The sequence below is a fragment of the Schistocerca serialis genome, chromosome 5 (genome assembly GCF_023864345.2).
Source record: "Schistocerca serialis cubense isolate TAMUIC-IGC-003099 chromosome 5, iqSchSeri2.2, whole genome shotgun sequence".
NCBI lineage: Eukaryota > Metazoa > Arthropoda > Insecta > Orthoptera > Acrididae > Schistocerca > Schistocerca serialis.
The window spans coordinates 225,053,665-225,073,749 of NC_064642.1; positions in this window are offsets into that span (position 1 = coordinate 225,053,665).

Below are 20,085 nucleotides of genomic sequence, written 5' to 3' on the forward strand. Positions count from 1 at the left end.
CGATGATTATATCTCCGGTAACAGTGACTTTCAAGATGATTCCTAAAAACGCATTGTTACTATACAGGCCCTCTATCGAATGCAGCAGAAACAAACAGAATCGACAATAAACTGCCTGATTGTCCTATGGACGATGTAATTAACCAATTTGCCAGGAGAATTAGGGGCTTCGAATTCATCATTTAAGAAAGAGAACCGCAATTGTAACTTTTTTATATTATAAGATGGCAGTGTCTTGTAATTTTGTATAATCAGTTTAAATAAAACATTCATAAGCTTTGCATGTGAGTTGATTATTTTTTGTTATGGTAAAAGTAAAGGCGGCTCAAGATATCTTTAGCGCCCCATCCTTGAGGTTTTTCTGTATTCGCCACTAGCTCCGCTGTTGTATAGCTGCTAAAGGGAACTGGTTTCAGGGGGACAATATTGTTCGATAAAAAATTAAAAATTTGGAAGATAAAAAAATCAGTCTCATTACTTTTCTCATACACCTCATACTGTGTGTAGTTTGCGCACTGTTTCAGGATAATCTAGTTTCTCACTCATCTAAGTGTTTATGGTGTCATATCTCCTAAACTATGTGTCGAACAAATAATACAACTTTGAAGGCACATTTCAGGGTACATGCTGATACTGTCTGCAGAATATAGTGCGAGTATAGTTAGTGGTAAGGAAATAATAAATTAAAAATTGTGCCTGAGGTGGCAGTTTTGCTACATGATGAGCGAAAACATTGCAAGTAACGTTTTTCATTTCGTCATGTTGTGGAGGGCTTGGGGGGGGGGGGGAGGAGGCGAAGAAAAGTTTCGTAACGGTTTCCAATCATATGTAAAATTTGTTGCAAGTCGGTAAGTGCTCTCCTTGAAGAGAGTGTGCGTAATAAGTTTCCTTTCATTTACGTCTATGGCCACACTCTTTATGTTTAACAGATTACAGGTTTTCGTCTTTAATGACCATCATCAGATCTGTTTGATAAAAACAAAGTACTCTTGACTAATCTTCACACTTGCACTTGCTTACCGGAGATGTACTCATCAACAGTTTGCTATACCCTTTTCGTAATACGAGTTAGGTATGGCAAACTATTGTTACGTTATTAGTAAAAATATTGTTACGAGTCTCGTAACAATATTTTTACTGAGAAATTACTGTGAATTACTATTATTAATACTTCATAATCAACTGATCGCTCTCACTCTTGACTAATCTTCATACTTGCACTTGCTACAACTAGGACTTTTCACTTATTCTTTCTTCAGTCTTAATATTTCTGCTTCTGAATGTAAACTAACTTCCAATTCGGCGAATAGTCCGCATTTGTAACGCTAGTATGAAGTTAGAAGGATCTCCGTACAAGAAAACAGTAGAAAATTCGTGACTTTTCCCGAACAAATGCCAGACAGAGTAACGTATCGAGAATCACAATGGCCGCGACTTTTCTCGTAGGTATGTGTTAGCTATCTATGTGCCAGACATAAATGTACAAAATACTATGACGCGGCAGCGTGTGCTACATAGGAAAGTACAACTACTCGATAACTCGATTCAGTCGAGTCAACTGGCGAAAGAAACAAATGAATAGCGTGCGGGCTGACTGGCCGGGGCGGCGCGGGTCGCAATGCGGGTGGCCCCGCAAGGGGGTGACGCGCGCCGCGCGTGGCTTCCACGTGTATCCGCCACTGAGCGGAGCCCTGTTCACAGTCATGGTAGCAGAGCTGAAAGGCTTCAGCTGTTAGGACCTTTAAAAACATGTCGGTCACATTCATTTGGTGGTTCTCCGAAGTTAAAAAACGACATCCTTTGAAGATATTTTTCAATTCTGGGAAAAGGAAACAGTCACAAGGACTCAGAGCAAGTGAACAGAGGGGGCTGCTGAACAGCAGAAAAGCCTTTTGAGGTAAAAAATTCGATGGTGACATAGTGCGTTGTCACGATGCAGCACCCAATTTTGTGAAATGGTCGGTTTCACTCGATTCCCCGTTTTCTGAAGCCTTTCAAGAACATCTTTGCAAAACACTTGGTTGACAGTTTGTCCTAGAGGAAGAAATTCTTTATGCACGATATCCCTGCTGTGAAAAGCTAGTCAGCACTGTTTTGATCTTTGATTTCCTCATTCGAGCTTTTTTCGGTGGAGGAGATTTCTCAAAGTGCCACTCCTCACTTTGCCGCGTTGTCTCACGACTGTACTAAAATGTCCAGGATTTATCAACTGTGATCACACGAGTGAAACATTCATGGTCATTGCCGGTTCTCTCAAGAAAATCAACGCACACATTTCTTTGACTGCCCTTCTGCTCAGTTGTGAGGCTTTCAGGTTTTCGTCGGTTTTTCAAGTTGAAGCCTTCCTGAATGAGGTTCATCGTCATCGTGATCTTCCCCTTCGAAAATTGATTTATGCCAGCGAAAAACTTGTGCTATTGATAAGAATGCTCCTGTTACAACTTTCCGAAGTCACATTCGCGGATTAGCCAAGTTTAACATAAAACTTGATGGCATAATGTTGCTCTGAATTCCGCTGTTACATTTTCGTAACTTACAGCAATTACATAACTTTACTGATGGAGCTCTCAAAAATCACGCGATAGCTATGCGCAGTTTAACCTCGCACTGAGCATCTGGAAGGATTGAACGCAACAGTCAACACAAGCAGAACAACACACGTTGCCAGATCGCTCACAGTGTTGACAGTCTCATTACTTTTCTCACGCACCTCGTATAGCATTCACTTTTTGATAACGAGAGCACTTAGTGACTTCCATGAAACTTTTTAACATTATTTCAGACCATTTCTAAACTTTTTCTCAGTTGGATTTATATTTCGAACTGTTGAACATATGATGTTACATTTCTCTTTTCGATATAGTTGTGAAAGGAAACTACAAAAATAGGCAATTTTTTACGCCTGGAAGCATTCGTGTGTCCTCTGTTACCAACGCAGGAGAAGTACGATGACGCATCGTAACTATTTATTACGAACGTTACACAGAACACGAGATATTTTTTCAGGTCACTTTAACGAAAGACTGGTTTGTTTGTTAGAAACTTTGTACAAGTACAATCTCAGTGCACCTTAGATGCCGAAGTTGTAGTGAAAAGAATCGCCTTATTACAAATATCGAGTATAGTACGATTACTTATTTATTAATTGTTTGTTTGCAATATTGTCACTATGATATTCAGTTTACAAATTGCAGTATTGACAACTTATGGAATGTCTAATAACGAGAACTTCGTTTGCTTCTTGAGGGATAATGCAGCGGTAAATACACACATTACACGAGCTAATACAATGTGGCTTGTAAGTTTAACGATAAATATCATAAAGTTCTATAAACCCTGAGTCACTGGCTATTACAGTCAGGTGCACGGGTATCAGCAAGTTCGTACTTTCTTCACTACAGTAGGGAATCTCTTCCGCAAGTAAGTGAAAACGGCGTGAATTAGGTTGTCGGGTACAAGAATCAACTGAAAGTGATGAGTTCCACAAGCTCTCTGCCTGATATTTTCTAGACATTAGATCTTACTTTTCCATTAGAATCATAATACGCGAACATATAACATGGTTCACAATCGTATCCCAAGTAAGCTTACAATTATGTAGATCTGTCCGATTATTTAACTTGAAAAACTGGAATGACTTGTTCCTTCATCCTAACACTTGGAAATTCTCATTGTCTCTCGCAGAAATAATCCCCAGTGAAAGACGAATCAAATGCTAGGATATGATTCATCGTTTTGGGGCAGCCACAGTGAATTAACTATTTTTACACAGATGAAGGGCAGTAAATCGCTGCTGGATTCCTAATGAGTCAGTACAACCCATTGGGCTCGCATTCGGGAGGACGACGGTTCAATCCCGCGTCCGGTCATCCTGATTTAGGTTTTCCGTGATTTCCCTAAATCACTCCAGACAAATGCCGGGATGGTTCCTTTGAAAGGGCACGGCCGACTTCCTTCCCCGTCCTTCCCTGATCCGATGAGACCGATGACCTCGCTATCTGGTCTCCTCCCCCAAAAACAACCCAACCCAACAGCCCATTGGGAAACACACCACGTGGCTAAAAAACAATGAAGCAGTCAGAACACATGGTCGGATGCTAATGTTACTTTCTACACGTACTCATCATCAGAGAGTATGTAAACGCTTACAGTTGCAGTTCAGTGTAACAGGCACAATGTCCACCACAGTGCATGAGTGTTCCGCGTGTTCAGGTTGTTACCAGGCCAGGTAGCGTATCTAAGGAGCTATGAAGAAGATGCCACGCACTCGGCTGAGACAGCGTTATCAACAGTGGCAGATTTTAAAAGAACTCACTTGTGGGTCTTTCGACCCGCCAGGGCAGCCCAGAGCGCTAACGCGCTGCTTCTTGGACTCGGGTGGGCGTGCCGGCCCCGGATCGAATCCGCCCGGCGGATTAAGGACGATGGCCGATATACCGGCCAGCCTGGATGTGATTTTTAGGCGGTTTTCCACATCCCGCTAGGTGAATACAAGGCTGGTCCCCATGTTCCTCCTCAGTTACACGGCTCGCAGACTTCAGAACACTTTTGCACTATTCCATGGATTACACTCGACGCAGACAGTTGGGATACGCTACTTCCGTCCCGGGGGGTTCGCGGTGGCGGTAGGAAGGGAATCCATTAACATGCCAAATCCGATTAACGATGACTTACCCTGTGTAACAGCGGGACAAGGCTCCAGCGGTCGAATAGACTTGTGGGTCTTTGTTTGGCTGGCTGGTCATATCGTGCACTATCCATATTTCTGAGGCATTCGAATGTGACAGTGGTCAGCTGTTGGACAGCGAGGGAACGGGACGGTAATCATACTCGTCAATGGGCCGGTCGACCACTTGTGACCACCACAGGAAAGGATTCCCTTCTTACACTAAGCACACTGTAACCCATTCTCATCTGGGCCTGTCAACACAGGAAGATACAATAGCCTTCCTGCATTGGTAGGAGACCAGCAGGAGCACGAATAGCGAATTACCATCTCGTCCACGGGTTTCTGTTAACACCACACCACAACATAAACGGCTGCGTTTGCATTGGTGCTGGACCTGCAAGCATTTCTGCTTATGAAAGGCGTAGCACTGTGCTCACCGATTAATCGTGGCTCTGCACTAAACAAGGTGAACCATCGTCGGCAAATAAGGCGGCGACCTGTGGGGAGCCCCCATTCTTCCAATGTTTTGGAGAGGCTCAGTGGTGTTACTTCTGGCGCCATAGAGCGAGGAGCCAAAGGATATGACTGCAGACCACGGTTCATAGTGATTCACGGAATTCTGATTGTACATCTAAACACCACGAATATCCTGCGTCCTCATGCGGAAGATACTGTGGTGCAATTTTTCAACAACACAATGCTCGCCCACACGTGGCACGTATCTGCATGATCTTGAGCTACTCAGGTGGCCACCAAGATCTCCGCATGTGCCACCTTAGAACAAGTCTGGGACCAGATTGGACGTCAACTCCAGTAAACAGGATATCAAGGACCAGTAAAACAGGTGAGTGCTATTTTGCCTCAGAAGAGGAAACAACGGCTTTACAACACAGTACCTAAATGAATCTGTGCTTGCATCTAGACCAGAGGAGGTGCAACGCCATACTGCTAAGTAGGCTCATGCTGCCGAGTTCTTTGTAAATATAACTCGATGACGTAGTGAGTGCAGTTACATCAATACCCTCTCAAGCCGTCGAGTTTTATTTCGTTTCCTCCTCCCCTTCTGTGGGCTTCAATTTCTTTTCGGGTAGTGTGCGACAGAGCTGATCTGTGGACGTAAATTGAAATCTTTGGAATCAAGGCTACATTGTTATCGTGGTACCACTTTTGATACAGTTAGAGAACCGCTATTAAAATCTTCTGCCATCATCGTGTGTGTGACAAAAGGGACCGTTTACAGATAACGTACGATAGGACGCGCTTAGAGGCAGATGTTGTCACTCAATACAGGGATCGAATGGGTCAGCAAATCCCTTATATAAATAGAAGTACCAGCCACCTATCACTGTAGAAAGGCTTGTAGAGTATATTTGTAATACAGACGTTGACATGATAGCAGAGAGTTTGTCATCTCCATGAGCCCCCATGAATTTCTGAAACTGGTAGCAAAATGATGTCGGTGTTATGTAAAACCCCCATTTTTGGCACATACTCAACCATTAGGACCGACCGCTGCAGAAACTTATCACGTCGCAGTCACGAAATAGCATTCTATCGTAACACTTTAGCGAGGAACTGTGTGCGCTGCGTCACGTTTACGTACCGACCGCACGGCCACAACGATCGGACGTCCTCTAATTAAGTCAGTAAACTCTCTGGCGACGTGGGTTGCATCGTAATGGTGTAAAATTAATTAGCATAATGGGATACGGCTCAGTTAACAGAGGAATGACGAGTTCCGTGTGACCACATCCGCGGTCCTAATTTGCGGACACACCGCACAAAGGGGTTGGTAAAACCACGCGTTCCGCCCTGCACAAGTTGGCCTGTAAGATACGCAAGCCGCATTTTTAATTACGTCGAACCGCCAGCGCTTATTTCGCTGCTCACGGTGTTACGCGCTTATTATTCTGAGAGATGCAAAGCCTCGCAATGTAAGCGCAACTACTTTTATTATGCTTTGAGGGTTTCTCGAGAATGCATATGCGAACATATTATTTGCGCCCGGTTTCCGGAAACTCTTTACTACATGTTTTCACTTGGAAGGCTGATGGGCCATTAATGCAGAGAAGGTAAGACACTGATTCCAACACTAAATGTGGAAATTTTATATCAGGTCCTACAAAGGTTCTTTTTGACATCCGCTGAGGCCATATGTTTATTGCTACCAGTCGCGATTTATTTTATGCCCATTCGGACGCTTAAACCTCATGAAGGAGGCAGATTTTTGTGAGTTGATATGACAGGCACGGGTTGTGCATTCTCATTTGAGATCAGCTGACGCACTTGTAGTAGCAGAAGAGTATATCTTTCTGTTTTTATTACTGATGCCCTGGGGAGTTTACTTTAAAACGGATTTTACTTTAAAACGAGAACTACACTGCAGATGAAGCAGTTCCATCTGCACATACACAGGGGCGCTTTCAGCTTAAGCTTTAAACGGTCTCTAAATCAGCTCGAAAACAGATATAAGACTGGCAGTGTTCTCAAAACGTTTAGAAAACTGTCTGTACAATTCTTTGAAAGACAAAATGGATTTTTAAAACTTCGCGTTTTCTTTAACGCGTCTGAAAAAAATGGCTCTGGGCATTATGGGACTTAACTTCTGAGGTCATCAGTCCTCTAGAACTTAGAACTACTTAAACCTAACTAACCTAAGGACATCACACACATCCATGCCCGAGGCAGGATTCGAACCTGCGACGGTAGCGGTCGCGCGGTTCCAGACTGTAGCGCCTAAAACCCCTCGGTCACTCCAACGCGTCTGAGCTTAGGGATCTGGACTAGTGATTTATGTCAGAAGGTGTCCCTTCTACAATGAGATTTTCTTTTTAAATGGAACCACATCAAACCTGTAATAAGTTGTTCCTCATCTTCCAATGTCTTATTGTGGGCAGTGCGCAGTCAAGTGTATTAAAAGTGCGACATTTGCAATCCACTCCGTATATTCCAAGTTTCGTTCCTGCACTCCTTTTTCCTCCATAAATAGGACAGTAGTGGGTTTTAAATTGAAAAATCATTTCACATATACTCCTTGACTTAACCAACGTACTTTACAGTAGTATATATAGCCTTCATACTTTTCGGTCAGTTCCATTGAAAACTGTTTGCAACTGACAGTGAAATAATGCATGCGACTTCACAAATTTTATTACTCGCACCACCAGTTTCTTCATGTGCTCCATGACTGCAGTTCCTGCACTAAATGTTTCTTGATGCATAGAACAATGAATCCCGTCTGCCGATCCTTGTGAGTTTTTCCTCTTTCATTGTCAGCTAAGTATTTAAATCCTTTTTGCATGGTGTTGATATGTCGTTTAGTAGGTATGCCACTGCATTATAGATACTAAGAATCATCATCCCTCTCTTCTGTCATTCTCATTCATTTTAATGACTTGTGACGTCAGATCGCTAGCTGACTCTTCTTGTGCAGACAGGTACTGGCCTGTTAACTTCCTTTATATCATATATACAAATCGCCAAGCGTAAGCACAGCTGACACCAGGATTTACCCGAGGTGAAGAGAGTCGTGCCGGCAGAGCAATGCCGCACCACGGTACTAAACGAAACGTCGCGATCCACCAAGTACTTCCGAGAAGGACCGAGGAAATCCAAGAAAGCTCGAGTCTCGGCCCCCACCCTGTCAGCACGTCGCACTCGCTATATGGCACGCCGAGGACTTCCTGATACGGACTGTTAAAGCAGCGACAAGATTTTCTCGACTGCAACGCTTTTAAATTTGTATTGAGTATTTGTTCCTAGATACAAGATCGTGTTGTAGCTTGGAACAGTTTTTCACACTTGGAAATATCTTTCTTTTCTGGAGCTATTTATTCTTTTAATTTAAAAAAAAGACTACAGAATAAATAAAGTGAATGCCATCATTTCGAAATGGAATAAGAAAATATGTTAAACTTCTATTACAAGGCGGAAGTTTGTAAAGTGTTCCAAGGTACAACGCTGTCCCCTACAAATGAAGACGTGCAGTCCAAAGTTGAGAACAAAGCTCGTGACAGAAATGCGGTAGCAAGTTAGATTTGCATTGTGACGTCCTCTACACAGAACATCAAGAACCATTCTATAAACATTTTCGTAGATCTAATTACGTCAATTGTGACTGATTTAAAGAGTATATTGTATGAATGCACGGTGTCAGGCAACACATGAAATCCGCAGCTATGATACATTATATGTACATTGAAGTTGGAAGGAGGAGAATGGATAGGGAAGGGATTACTGATATCAACTGTATCGGGATGTTAAGCGGTGTCAGCGGCCGCGCGGGGTAGTCGAGCTGTCTCGGGCGTCCACCGTCGGAGGTTCGAATCCTCCCTCAGGCATGGGTGTGTGTGTCGTACTTAGCATAAGTTAGTTTAAGTTAGATAAAGTAGTGTGTAAGCTTAGGGACCGATGGCCTCAGCAGTTTGTTCCCATAAGACCATACCACAAATTTCCAATTTTGCGGAAGCAGCGGCGACGTGCGTAATTGTGTGGCGCACTGGGTTTCGAAGCCGGGATTCCTGCTTACTAGACAGGTGTATTAACCACTGCGCCATCGGGGTCACAATGTTATTGTAACTGCCGGCCGAAGTGGCCGTGCGGTTAAAGGCGCTGCAGTCTGGAACCGCAAGACCGCTACGGTCGCAGGTTCGAATCCTGCCTCGGGCATGGATGTTTGTGATGTCCTTAGGTTAGTTAGGTTTAACTAGTTCTAAGTTCTAGGGGACTGATGACCACAGCAGTTGGGTCCCATAGTGCTCAGAGCCATTTGAACCATTTTGTTATCGTAACTACGAGGACAATCTCGGCCTGTCTCACGGCCTATCCACATTCCCACCTAATGCCACGTGTCTCCAGACCTTGTCCGTTTCCACCATGCTCCCTACGCTGAGATTCCCGCAGGAGGTCCGACGTACTTCTGCTCTGCACTGAAGGAGGTGGATCCATTCCCCACCCATTTAGGCGAATGAATTGTATGAATGCGTGATGACTGTTCATGTTACGACAGCGAAGCAGTCGTGGGTGACATCTGTGGAATAGTCGTCTTACACGGCAGTGACAGTAATGTCTCTGACCTTGTGTATCTTTGGCTAAGTTGGAGAGCGGAGTTTTATCGTGTCTTAGACATTGAGTAAGGTGGCAGAACATTTTGCGTAGTGTATATTGAAGCAGGATTTTGATGAAGAACATTATTAGGAATTCTTAATCTGATTGAAGGACTGAACAGATGCAGCATTTGTGGAACAGATAGAATGGTTCTGCATTGTGGAGCTGGTATGTACCGATAATGTTAGCGGTTCTTGTAACAGAGCAGTCCACATCAGATAATTTCAATTCAATTTATTTTAATTTTCACAATCGTAAGGGAATTGCCGTGTAACACTTATGTAAAGAAAGTAGAGTAATTGCTTTGTTAGTTTTATGTTCCTATGAACTAAGAGAGTAAAATAAGCATTGTCATTATAATGAAAAGATTAGTAATTTCACTTCAAGTACGAAGAGTTATCTTTCAATAAAAGAAAATTATCCCAATTTTTTCTCCCAGTAGTTTAGTTTTATTTCAGCGTATTTTAGTTGGCGCAATTTCTTCATTCTGCGCTGTTGCCGCTAATTATGCTGTAATTTTTCACGTGAGATCATTTTCATATTTTCTTGGTTCTCTCGTTTCTTATCTCAAATTTCCATCGCCCAAATCCTAAGCATTTTCATTGTAATTCAGGTTTTCTAATTGGCCGGTGAAGAGTGTGCTTCATAGAGATGCTTCGTAATGTCAGTGTCCCATTTTTTTTTTTTTTTTTTAATTTTGAGTGGGGGGGGGGGGGGCAGTGCACAGTTTGATTTTGGTGGTGGTTTCTGAGTAACAGTTTTGATTTAATTTCCTGCAGAGTCAACGCTGCACTGAGACACACTGTTCCCATTAGTAATTTCAGTTCAAGCTTTGTATAACAGAGGACAGTACATTTCGTTTTGAGCAAAAAGCAGGTAAACATTTTGATGATCATGAGCGAATGAACGATCGAGTCAGAGCAAAGAGCTTTCACTGCTCAACACCATGACTCATGTGAAATCATATGCTAATCACAGACCCAACATTTATATTGAATCGTCCCATTAGGAAATTACGTGTTATTGCGCTGGTAAACCTCTTACATTATTTGTTTTTCAGACAGCTGAGCAAAACTGAACGTACTCAAGACATTTCTCTCTTTACTAATTCTGATCATCACTAAACTGACACACAATATTTTTAGCGCAACGCAGTCTGACTTTCAATAATCCCTACAAAAGAATGGCCCTGACTAACAATAACCTATACCTTTCATGAACCACTTACCTCACAAAAATCTTCGTCACTGGAACTACTGCAATACGGCGAGCGCCAATACTCCCAGCTAAATAGGAGATTCTAACTACTGAAGGCACTTACTACTGACAGGCATAGTTAGCAAATGAAAGATTTTGATAGAGAACAAACAATGTATTTACCTTAATAATGTTCAAAAGTCATCATATATATATATATATATATGACATTCATCTTTACAAACTTCCTTTTTCTGCGGTCACAAGTCCAGATCGTCCGTTCTCAAAAATCTGGCATCTCTCTCTCCAAATCCACAACTGCTGGCGGCTCACCACCAACTGCGTAACGCTGCGCGCTATTCACATCCAACTCCCCAACACTACACAAGCGAATATTCCAACAATGAGTCCAAGCAGCCACAGTGTGCACACAGCACAGTCAGTGATTTTCATACAGAGCACTACGTGGCGTTACCAACATAAAAACCTAAACAGCCTACTTACAGTATCAACATCGTCATCTGGAGAACCACATGAAATTACACAGTGGGAGCTCCGTGACCTGATTAAGAATTTAGAACTTCCACAGCGTAAAACCGAACTTCTGGCTCATCCTCACTCAGAGAATACGTGTGACTATGTTTCGGGGCGTCAGAAAAAACTTGAGTGTCTTTTCGGTACTGTGGCCGACATTATACTCTGTAGTGACACTGGCGGTTTGTTGGAAGACCTGAACATTACGTACAAACCAGACATGTGGAGGCGTTTTAAACACAGCTCAAAAACCAGCCTGGAGGCAGTACTGTTACAGAATAGTAATGAAAGGCCATCCACCGTGCCGCATATGCTGCCGTAGGTAACGAAAGTTAGATCATCTTGAAATCTGTAATGAAATGTGTTAATTACCGTAAGCGGGAATCTAAGTCATTGCGATGCTGTTGGTTTTGCAAGGTAGTGGTGTTACGTATAGCTGCTACCTGTGGGAGTGGGACAGTCGCGTAAAAGGGAAACGCCACACACAGAGGGAATGATATCCGCGGACAGATCTGTTGCCTGAGCCAAAAAATATTGCCGAAGAACTTCTAGTGAATGCAAACAAAATTGTTCTCTCATCACTGCACCCTGAGTTGGGACTCATGACAACATTTGTTAAGGCTGTCCACAGAAACGAAGCTGCATTTCAGTATTTGCTTAAGAACTTTCCACGTTTCAGCACACAGAAGATCACAGTGGTGATATTCATTGGCCTACATTTATGACAGCTTTTGGGGTCACGCATTTTAAGTCCTCTGTAACCTCTTATCAGCTACATGCGTCGCATTGGTGTCGTAACGAATAACATTGTTCTTGGGAAACAGCAGAGTCGAAAATGACAGGGACCGTGTGGACGCACTCATTCGTGCTTATAGGATCATACATTGCAATATGACTCTGAAGACGCACTTCCTTTACTCCGACTTCGATGCGTTCCCAAGAGCTTTGGTGCGTTCACTGATGAGCACGGCAAGCAGTTCCATCAGAACATTTCTGTCATGGAACGACGGTACACAGGACGGTGGGCCAGAGTTACGTTGTCTAATTTCTGCTGGATGCTACAGAGAGAGGCTACAACTACGAGAGGAGGCGGAGAAACGACTCGAATGAACTAGGAACGCTCAGTTAATGTATATATCCTATTGCCTGCGGTAGCAATAAACGTTAAACGTGAAGTCCCAACTTACTTCCAACCCTGAGCTAGGAGATAATTTTGATTGTGATATTTGTGTTCAGCACATTCAGTGTATAAAGACCATCTACTTTGGTCGCCGCAAAAAACCCACCGCGGGCCAGTGTAGTTTATTAATGGTGGTGTTAATTGCCCAATACAAGAAATTTCTTGCCTCGCACTGTCTGGCGCGGTTATCTACTGCGACAATAGTTGAAAGACATGTATGATATTGGCCGATTATTAACTTGCTCCCGTTCGTATGTATGAACACATCACTAAATTTAAGCCGTTTCAAGCTCAGTTTAACGCCACGTATTAGCCTGCTTTCATTTACGAGCACGTATACGCCATGAGCACAGAGTCTTCAGCTAGCTACGGTTGGCAGGTCAGCTGCGCCATGGAACACCACCACCTAGACTACAGGCCTGCGCGCACACTTGTGACGTCACATACTGATGGCCGTGTCTGTATCGGAGCGCCCCTGTTAAGCACTGTGCAGCTATACGAACTTTACGAGTTTTAAAGGTGAGACGGCATAGGGATTCTCGTGCTTTCCTTTTCTACATGGCCTTGTAATGAAAGTATGGAAATTTATATCATTGCGTAAAGTAACTGAACAAAATTGCCCTATGATATATCAAGATGTAAAATTATTTTGACGATTTGCCTTAAATACGTGTTTCTAGGCTCGAATACAAACTGTAATTTTAAATTCTGTCTTTTACCTCAGAAGCTATGTTTTCTTGCAGTAAAAAATCGGCAATATGCAATAACAAGCAGACGTTTTCGGTTTTAAATGAAGCAGCTGGAGCTCCTACAGAATGTGAGAATTTGTTTCCCTGGTTATTTTCGTAAACTTTCCTCTCCTCTTCAAAATTTGTTGACCTCACACGAAACTTAAATCATTCGACGAAATGGAGCACCTCTTGAAGTAATGTTTAATAGATCAAAAAACCCGAAAAAATATTTTATTTCCCTGTTTTTCCAGAACTTTAAAACCTTAAAAATGAAAAGATAGTTTCTCCTATATCCTTGACTGAAATTCGTGTCACAGAGTGCTGTTAATTTAATCACAATGCACTTACATCGAAATTCTGCTTTCTATACTGCTTAATCGGTCGAACACTGAATTCATTAGAGCAATTTTCTAAGGTAGTTTAATCAAATTGAAATTATTTCCGAATAGTTGTATATGTAAAACTGAACAAAATCATTCTGTAGCTTTTCCAAATAAAAGTACTGGAAACTCAATAATCTGGTAGGGATGATAAGGAATACTAAACATTTTCCAGTCACACTAATTATATAACTATTCTGTGTGACAATAGTTGCTTCGTATTAACCTCGCACCATTGTTCCAGAATTAAGAAACAAATTATACTGGTACATGATACATAACTGCTTTTTAAAACAATTGGAAAATGTGGTGCAATGGAAACAAATAACACACTACAAATTTTTTGACATTTACTTACCCTTGAATGATGCGTAGACACAAATTCCTGTCTGGGAATAGCTGCAATCCAGCGATTTCTCAACTTCACAGATTTGGGAAATAGAAACATGTGCACTTTCATGCCTTTTGGGATTAATAATTTCCCTGGCAAAAGGGAACGCAACACGTGTATCCCATACTTCGAAGAACTGTAGGTGAATACTTTATTAAAATATATATCACTTTCACGTGGCACGCACTTTTAACACAATATACACGCCAACGGGACTGCCGACTACAGATAAGATGGCCAACAGTTTGTGACGTCACGTGCCAGTATGGCCGCTGTGCGTAGGCCTTGTATCTAGAAGGCTTTGCATGGAAGCTGCCTTCACCGTTTGACCCCATTCAATTTCAGTCGATACAGCTGCTCACGTCAGCTACCGCACCGCGAGTTTACTCAGAGTGTCCGATTAAAACTGTGTATGCAACTACTGACGCACCCTTTTTCGTGGTGGTACGCGATTCGTTTTATTCAATTAATACATCGCCAATGGTAAGGTTTTCTGACCAGTACCGTTCTTACAATGTGAGCGTCATAGAAGTATGTACGCTTTGGAGGAAACGAAGAAAAAAAAAACTGATTTACCATTAAGGCGAACAATGGATGATAACGAGGCTGGTAATGAAGACTACTGTTGAAGCAAAATTTTTCGGACGGCGAAGTGAATCAGCGGGCGGACTGTTTCCCAACTCCCCCTGTCCTTTTCCTCGGCCAGAGTACACTGTAACAGCTCCCTAGGACTGACGCGTGCTGGACTCCGATATCATTCTGCGTATTCTGAGGCGAGTCAGCTGGGATACGGTGTATTCGGTGCACGCGGGGTGTTGTATGCCACGCTGGCGTTTGTTCTGACAAAAAAGAAAAAAAGGAAATTGCGGAATGCCGCCCTCTCCCTCTCCTTAAAAGAGCGCCGTTTCAAGGCGGACAGCAAGCTAAGCGTCCCGACAAAGTTTTTCTTTACCCTTTTTGCCTTCTCCTCTTCCTCCTTCTGCTCTAACTGCCTACAGAGCGCGCACTCGCCAGAACGTCTCCGGCAAATGGCATGTGGAGCTGTGATGGTGGCAGTCCTGCAAGTTATGGAGTTACCAGAGTTGGCCGCTGGCGCCGCTCTCCGGAGTGCCGGGTCAAACAGGTAGATATTTTAAACTTCACTATTTCCTGGGAGCTAACGAACCGTCAACAGCGAGGTCGTTGTGCAAGAAACTATGTAGACAGAAAGTGACAGTGACTGCACGTATGGAGCGTACCGTTACTGGTCAAAGTGATTTGGGCCAACCAGAAATGAACCTGAAACTGATGGTCTGAGCCCTGCTTCAACATCATTATTTCTGAAAAGGAATACAGTGTTTTCCTCAACATCGCGTTACCGCCAATCACACGGCACGCATTATATAGTCTAATTTATGACTTCGCTTTCAAGTTTTACACTCTAGATCAATTGTTCCCATCTTTTCTTAGACTGCTAGATCTGAAAGAGATCTGGTATCAGTTGATGTTCTCAACAAAGTTAACACTAAGAAAACAAAGATTCTAATTTTGAAATAATGAATGAAAAATGATATTCCCTGTGAGTCAGGAAAAGAGGTACATGTTTTAAGGGCGTCAGTATTGGTGGCTTTGAACAATAAACTTAAAATTAACATGGGTCCCTTTCTTAATCGTATCCGACATGCAAATGTTTGAAAATCAGTTGCATGTCCCTCTTCACCAGCACCCATATGCGAATACAACCAAAGCGACATTATGCTACGTAGTGTGTCTTAACTGACCATTTCAATGCGCACATCATTTGCGCTTGTATTTTACATGCGTTTGCTCAAGTAAAGATCCGTACGAATGAGCTGAGATAAGCAACACGGCAGCTGTTTACAAGAGCTGCAGCTGCGGTTGCCGGTGGAGTGTTTGAACATCTTTTTTGAGGAAATGTACACAATTAAAGATAACATTAGAATACAGTGTTTCATTTGCTATCACCTGCATAAACTCTTTTTCCCATTGTTTTCATTAGATTCCTCGGAAACTGTTAAGAGCAGGACGTATGTTCATATGAGGTTTTCTTACTCAGAGTCACTGACACAGTCACCGTCACCGTCACCCATCAAAGCATGCGACTTTTCTCCTGAATCACCCTGTATAAGCTCGATGTAGATAGATAATGTACAGCTGGTACAATGCGGTCATATCACTCTTCACCACTGCCGTAAATCACGGCAGCCGAGTGGTACACATGTGCCAATCGCTTGTATGGAATCAGCGTCGTAAATTGAGTCAACAAGGAATCCTGACTGAATGGCATGTCTTCCTACGTGACGATGATCACACTATATTTTGACAGATTTCTTGATGTATCACAGCACATTGTCCAGCGTGTCTACATGGTACCGTGTACCACTCGCAGATACGTAATTTGGAAGCAAGAATAGTGGTTGCAAACATATCGTAACTGACAAGGAGCGAAAATGAATGTAACACCTTGTCAGTGGCAGCCGGTTTCAATTTCTTTCAACCAGTTTCTGAACAAACATTCCGAACGGGACTGTGCGCATGGGACATCTGGTGTTGGATATCTCCAGAAAGGTCTTTGCTCACAGTGGCACAAAAAGATACACGTCGTAAATGGATCAACAAACACATAATCTAGACAGTAGCTGACTGGAAGCGGGTAGTGTTGTCGGACGAGTCAGGATTATACCTTTTTTCATATGAAGTAAGGCGTCGATTTCACCGGCAGTTCAGTGAGGCGTTTAATTCGCGACATGTGGAGTAGTTCAGCCATCAGACGGTACCTGGTATTTTATGGTTGCTTCTCGTACCAGTACTTGGTCCCACTCATTCACGTGACTTGAACACGAACCAGGTTGTGTATGTGTCAACATTCTCTGTTAATAAGCGTTGTTCTTTCTTCTACATAGTCATGATGAGTGAGCTGTGGATACTCCAGAGATAACAACAGCAGAGTTCACCGAGGTACACACTTACATTCCTGCACTGACGAATACTCCGGCACTCTAGCGCATATCGGCTGGCCCACTACAACACCCGATCTTAATCTCAAAGAAAACGTGTGGGACTGCTTGCAGGAGTAGGTGAGACATAGCAGTCGTCATCCCCCCCATTTTATTTAGCTGTACGGTATCTAATCCTCAACGATTGGCTTAAGCCGACTACGTCATACCTGAAGAGCTCGTCGGCTCCGCTCCTCGTGTAATTGAGACCACTGTTAATTTTTGAGGCAGTGCTATGCGGTATTAAATTGACGTCTTCAGCAGATGTCTAACTTGTAACTGGTGTACGTAGTCTCTGTGGATATGTTTAAACAGTTGTAGCTGATTGAATGTGGGCAGCAAGATGAATTTCAAGAAACGTAAAACAAGGGTAATGAAGTTTATTCGAATTAAATCAGGTATTTCTTGGATGTGATGGCAAAGTTGTAGAAAAGTTTTGTTAATTTGGCAGAAATGTGACTGACGAGGTAATGTTGTTATAAAATGCAGACTGAGACCAGTTAAAATGCTTCTCTGACAAAGTTAAATTTGTTAACATCTAATATAAAATAAAGTGATAGTAAATATTTACTGTAGGCATTCGTCTCGAATGTAGTCTTTTAAGGATGTGAAACGTGTGCGAGATACTGCTTAGACAACAAGAGAATAGAAGTAGGACAGCGCTCTACCAAAACTACGATTCAGTACTTTCGGTACAGCACATAAATAGCGCAGTAAACGGTAGGATTACGGTAGTATTGGCGGAGGTGTTAGGGCAAGAAACATAAATGAATGTATAAGAGAGAAAATTAGAGCCGACGACTTGTCTTTGGTTTTCAGTTTGTTTGGTTGTTTGTTTTGAACATAATTAGACTGCACATTATTCAATGTTAGTTCATAATGTATTTTATGTCATTGCAGAATATAAATTGCATTTTACAGGCAATAAAAATTAGTTGATTACTCTTATGGAACAAATGCAATTACTTTTGACGCAAGAACAGTTTACATGCACAATAATAAAAAATGTATATAATTATTATTGTTTTTTTGAACTCAGTAGATCATTCTTCATCATGTTCGAAGGTAAGACTTACCAGTTATTACTGATAAATGCGGATGTTTTGATGAATAAGAGAAGCACGTTTAATATAGATTCGACGAAGTGTTGAAGCAATGTTTCACATATTTCCGTCTAGCGTTTCTTTTTTATTTCGCCTTTTCATTGAGAAAACCGCGTTTTCTAGCGCTGTATGATAACTACGAATTGTCTTCTTTATTTTTACTACAGCATCCCTTAGTTTCATGTTACAAATCATCAATTTTCCGTCAAACCATTTATTCTCAAACAACAGACAGAAGAACAACTATGTAGAACAAAAATGTTCCAACCGGCCGCAGTGACCGAGCGGTTCTAGGCGCTTCAGTCCGGAACCGCGCGACTGCTACGGTGGCAGGTTCGAATCCTACCTCGGGCATGGATGTGTGTGATCTCCTTAGGTTAGTTCGGTTTAAGTAGTTCTAAGTTCTAGGGGACTGATGACCTCAGATGTTAAGTCCCTTAGTGCTCAGAGCCACAGATGTTCCATAGTGTATGTAAGCTCAACGGACCAAATCTACCGGGAAAACTACCGTATTCTATGTTTACTTACCGTCTACGACAGTTTTACAACTCTACGTAGAGTCTACTGACATTTCGTGTTAAAGAAGAATACTGAAAATTAGATGGATAGATCGGATAATTACTGAAGAGGCACTGAATCTAAGCAGGGATGAAATAATTTTGTGACACAACTTCACTAAAAGATGGGACACCTTGACAGGAATCATTTTCATGCATGAAGGGATGGTTGATTTGGTGATAGGGGTAAGACCAGGTCAGGAAGGGAGCGGAGTAAAAACTGTAGAGGGAGACCACGGCCAGCCAACGGTAACCAGACTGAAGAGAAAGCTGGTTACAGACGTTGTAAAGGGTCAAAATACTTGCACAGAAGAAATTAGAGTGCAGATCTGTATGGAACTGAAGACCACGACAATGCAATTAGTAGTAGAGATGTGACCAATAAGCTGAGTCTTTTCGTTAACAAACAAAATTAATGGAGCGGAGAATGTCTGATTTCGTAGAGAACTGAATCGTCTCGATTTTGTAGAGAACTATGCCTCCGAAAACAAATATGAAACACAATTTGTGTAGTTTCAGTCGTGGCATAGGCTTATAAATACTGAATTAATAGTTCCGTAGTATATTCGAATTCTTCTAAACAGACGAGATCTAGAAGACGGATACGTGAATGGAGGTAGCAGTTTTTAATATCACATCTACAGCACAGGTACCCTGATTTGAACTTGAATAACATCTAAGTTACGAACGTGACGCGCAGTCTACAAATGCGCTAAATCGATTGCTACCAACTTGATATCAGCAGGGAAGCAAATGAGATGTAAATAAGAACAACGTTCTTCAACAGAAATTTCTTAAGTCATTCTATTTGAAATAAATCTCTTGCGAACGCCAGCTTCGCACAGGAAATTAAAACAATTTTCACCGAATTCATTGTACAGACACAAATGGCCGTACATACTAGTGCGAGGAAAGCTGGTTATCTTCAGACACATTAACATAATCGGGTCAGTTAAACGGAGCAGATGAAACTAAAATATATTCCCTGCATTATTCGATATGAATGATTGTTTCGTATTTCAGCGCTGTCAGAGTAAATGGAGATAGCTATCGCTTCACTTAAACGCTGAGTGCAAAACGGTATGGATATCTGTTTCGTGAGACACGAAGAGAGAAGGAAAAAACACGGAAAGTCGATTAATACTTCATCACATGATCCGCCTGCAGATAGATAACTAAATGACAAATTACAGAGCCCGTAATGAACCCGAGAAACGGTTCGTAGAAAAAAATAAATAAGT